The sequence below is a fragment of the Anoplophora glabripennis genome, unplaced genomic scaffold, assembly GCF_000390285.2.
Source record: "Anoplophora glabripennis isolate ALB-LARVAE unplaced genomic scaffold, Agla_2.0 scaffold1088, whole genome shotgun sequence".
In the NCBI taxonomy this organism is placed as follows: domain Eukaryota; kingdom Metazoa; phylum Arthropoda; class Insecta; order Coleoptera; family Cerambycidae; genus Anoplophora; species Anoplophora glabripennis.
Window position 1 is genome coordinate 8,990 of NW_019417179.1, and position 5,232 is coordinate 14,221.

Here is a 5,232-nt window from a genome sequence, read left to right on the forward strand (position 1 = left end):
CTGTATCTAAATCTTCACCAAAAGCTATAGTGTCATCATCCAAAAGCGGCATCTAAAATTTCTGAATAAGTTTATTGTCCTAATTTTTGTATGTCTACTTACTGTTGCAGATGACATACTTTTTAATAAAGCATGTGTTTAATCATATAGATTAGATAAATTAAATACAAAACCTGTAAAATATGTTACTGTTATTGGTAATTGTGTTAGAGTTAGATTAGAATGTCAAAATTATGTCACCTAAAAATTAAAATCAATACCTAATAATAAGGGTTTTTTGGCGAGAAAACCGCTAACCTGGTTAACTATAGTTTGCTGCGGTTTGACATTTCGGCAGTGTTGCCACAGGCAAAATGTAATTTTCTACAAGTGAGAAGTTGAAAATACCCGATTTTACCGTCTTTGGATCTCAGCATCAGACAGTTTCCACAGTATACGCGAAAACGCCATTTTTGTGGCGTTCTCAACGATAATTGGTCAAATCGACATAGTCAAGGTCGCTACTTGATAAATCATTGAAAATGCTAAAAAAGTGGCGTTCGCGTAATAGTATGAAAGCCGTCTCAATTGCAAAAATTTTTTAAAATTAAAACAAAATTATATACAAGGGAAATTCTTAGTAAAAATAAAAATAATCCAAAGTTACTTTTTAAATAATTGTAGCTTTATTAAAATTGAATTTTCTTACTTCTTATAATGAACGAAGTCTCCCTGGTTTGTACATACTTTGCTTTCTAATATCTTGACACAGACGAGCCGGCGAAGCAAGAAGAGCGCCAGAAGAAAGGGCCCTAGCCGGCGGGGCCCAGCCAGGACAAAAGGAGGTCCCACAAAGCGTCTACACCGGCCGCATTTGCGGTCAGGGTAGACGACGGATGGGGCCCACCTACGAAGGCTGTCCAGGCCTACACGAGATGAGGGGTTGTATTACGGCTCAGGGGTCTGGGCCATAACTTTTTTCAGATTCGACGAAATTTGATATGGGGGCATAGTTAACGATGATCTACCGATTGCCTATATCAGCTGTACCGTCGCCGCCCCCGGGAGCGGCAACCACGTCGGGGGCGGCGAAAACATGCATATACGTCTGTTTCATCGATCTCATCGTGTTCAACGTCTCCAGCTACCCCTGTAGCCCAAATTTCAGATTTTTATTCCAAAAAGTACGGTAAAAAATTTTTGGACTTGTCGTTTTTTTTATGATTACGGCTCCGGGGTCTGGTCCGTAACTTTGTTCAGAATTAACGAAAAAATCTGAAATTTGGTATGGGGGCACAGTGAACGATAATCTACCGATTGCCTATATCAGCTGTACCGTCGCCGCCCCCGGGGGCGGCAACCATATCGGGGGCGGCGAAAACATGCAGATACATCTGTTTCGTCCATCTCATCGTTTTCTACGTCTCGAGTTACCCCTGTAGAACAAATTTCAGATTTTTATTCCAAAAAGTTTGGTAAAAATTGTTTGGACTTTTGTCGTTTTTTTTGACGATTACGGCTCCGGGGTCTGGTCCCTAACTTTGTTCAGAATCGACGAAAAAATCTGAAATTTGGTATGGGGGCATAGTGAACGATGATTCTATGAACGATTGCCTATATCAGCTACACCGTCGCCGCCCCCGGGGGTGGCGACCACGTCGGGGGGCGGCGAAAGCATGCAGATACGTCTGTTTCGTCTAGTTCATCGTGTTCTACGTCTCCAGTTACCCCTGAAGCCCAAATTTCAGATTTTTATTCCATTTTTATGAAATAATGATAAATGATTTTTATGAATTAATAATTATGAAAAATACCTAGAAAATTTTTTCAGAACAGGATTTTTGGTTAAATAAAAAAAACTGTAATAATAGTTCAAAAACATGCTCACAAATGCGAAAAAATTACTTGCAACAATTAATTTTTCAGTTATTGTTGATAATTTGTTTAAATTAAAAACCATTCAAAAACTGATTACATCATTCAATTCTACGGAAAAAAATTAAAAAGTAACTGTCTCGTTGTTTGACCCAAAACTTTCTTTGTACAGTATTGCTATAAACATCTAAATCGAATTACAAATGCACAAATAATAAATTATCTCTGGATTTGAGATTTCAGCAATACAAAGTATTAACTGCAAAGTCTACTGTTGACGCGAAATCCGAAAATTTGCAAAATCGTTTTATTTTTTTTCTGACTTTATTTGAAAACGAATTTTAAATAAATTGCATATTTACATTGCCACTTTTTTCGCTCTATCCAATGGCGTCAACATTTTTGCAATCCGACGTTTCGTCTTCGAAGGGTCATCAGATAAATTTTTTTAAATATATCGCTGCTATTTTTATGACAAAATCTAGTAATTTTTAATTATGTATTAGATGATATTACTATTGTAATCGCTTTAAAATTTTTTACCTACCATTAAAAATTTCTCCTGAGTACCTATGGCTCTGAACGCTTTCAAAATACCTGGATCTATTGGAGGGGAGAGAGAGAGAGAGAGAGGAGAATAAAAGTCAATACAGCACAAAATATCCAACAATTTTTTTTAATCCATAATTTAAATGTATGTTCATTTTAGCCGCCCTTCATGAAACGAATAATTTAAAAAAATTTTATTTGAAAATATTGGACCTTGTATACAATTCATTACAATTCTCACAAATCTCATAGTGTTTCTCAAAAGGCGTTGCCACTCTCCTACGACGATGACGTAATGAACAACAGGAGAGACTACCCAACAATTTGTAATTCTTACATGTAACTATAAATAATGTTTTTTCAATAATCCCAAATGTCAAATCAAATTATAAAAAAAATAATGAAAATGTATCTATTACAAATAATTGAGTAGTGTACACATACAAGTGTACCTGAAATACTTACGGTTGGCATATGTGGCAATCACAATCCAGGATGTCTTCATATCGGTGCTTCATTGGCTTCTTTCCAATTCCGGGATAGGCTCGCTTGATGTCTTCCAAAAATTTTCGAAGTTGTTCTTTCACCGTTCCATATTCATTCATAATATTTCTTCTGTACATCCATTCTCCAATATATTGACTGGCATATTCTATGCTGTTGCTTGATCTCATGTAGTCCTTTAAATCTCTCCAAGCTCTCTCTATGTGCTGCGTATTTGTTTCTAAGTGGTTGCTGTCCTGGCACGGGTGGTGGTCCATTCCATAACGTGTCTAAACATTCTGATTAAACGTATCAGCTGGCATCCATATTGGTTCCTCTTCTCTGGGTGGATTAATAACATTTTCCGAATGATTAATAATTCCATGTCCATTAAAAATTACGTCGCATTCCCCATATGCTCGCCAACAATCCGTGCAAATGTAGCTTTCTTCATCTATACATTGCTGCAGAATTGGTATCATTGTCTCGGCATCACGTCTTTCCACTATAACTGCAAATCTCTTCTTTGTCGTCCGGCTTATTCCACCTAATACCCAAATATGTCTCCATGTGTTTACTCTCCCAACGTTATACTTCCGTTTGAAAAGGTGAGTTTCATCCACTTCAACGACGTCTCCAGCACCTCCTATAGGCACATAGTCATGCCAGGCATAGGCACAAGCACAAGCTACATCCCTACAGAAACCGTACCAGTAGCAAGCCGTTTCTAGAGATACAGACAAAATTGCCTGAACACGTATAAGTAAGTGGCTCTCGTATAAGCCACATAAATACAATACTGACAATTTTATCTGCAGTCAACTCACCCTTCAGACGAGTTCTCGCAAGGAAAGTATTCTCCAGTGGACCAAATCTCTTCTTCGTAGGATGGTTATTACAGCAGTATCTCCAACCATGCCTTGCCGTATCGGTTATCATTGTAAGGATTCTGCCACAATCTGGGCAATTAGCTTCATCACGTCTATTCGGAATTATTCGAAAATATTCTAAAAATTTTATTCCTTGTCGATGTTGTGCTGCCTTCTTTTCGGGCGTTTCAATGCCTCCCAAACCTAAATAGGAACCTACAGTAAAATAATTAACTTGACCCTGCATAAAATCTGCAGGATCCATTATTATTATTAATTACTAAAAACTAAAAAATTTTTACAATTAATATTATTAACTATTAATACTAAATACTATTAATACTCCTAATACTTTACTATATTAATACTTATAAATACAAATAAGGATACAACACTAATAAGTCGCTAGTCGCTAGACAGATTTAATTTTCGTTTAGAGAAGAGAATATATTACGCTCTATACTTCAACGAAATTAATAGTAGACTGATTTCTATAAATGTATATATTCCCGAAAACAATATCTGTAACAGGGTAGGAGAACCTTTGACCAATAAGGGCGTTTAGATTTGGCGGATATGAGCACCGTGACGTAACATATGGATATGTTAGAATAAGGGAATTGGAAAATTTGTCTCAGCCGTGGCAATGCAATGCCCATAGATAAGAACAAGGCAATGCCATCACCGCATGGGACAGTCAGCCGGATTAGCGCGCGGTGTAGCAATTAGGCGCGCGTACGCTACTTCCAGATGAGTTTCTGCATCGGCAGGATATACACTGTGTCCCGTTTAAATTTTCTAAAATGGGTAATTTTTTTATTATCAATTTTACAAAAAAAAGGTATTCATTATAAAAAGTTCTGCTTTTTGAAAAAATGATATTAAATTTATCACATTTGCGATAGCATATACAGGGTGGCCAAAATTAAAAAATCAATAATCAAGCGTAGTACCTACGTCAATGAGTTTTCGTTTTCCGGCAATAATGAAACAAAATCTGATCTTTTGCGGAGATTTTTTAGGATCTCCGCAAAAGATCTACAACATTACCAAATTATTTAAATAAGACAATTTGAAAAATATTAAAATTGAACAAATTTCGGCTTTACAAATTTATACTTAACTTGAGGCCAGGCAATTTTGATCGGTGATTCGAATTTAGTTCTTTGATACAAGGAGAGTTAGAAAATGATCCTTTTAGAGAAATATTATTTTTTTCGACGAAGCAACGGTCAGTTCCAATAGGACAGTGATTTCTCAAAATTGTCGTTGGTGTAGTGATGTTAATCCTAATTTTACTATTCGGACATGTGATCAGTACTCATTTAAAACAAATGTGTGGTGTGGGATTTATAAAGATAGAGTAATTAGACCATTCTTTTTTCGTGAAACATAAAAAATAGTGAACATATATCACAGACGACAATTGTGGTACCAACAGGATGGTGCACAATGAGACATGTACAAGAGATGTAAG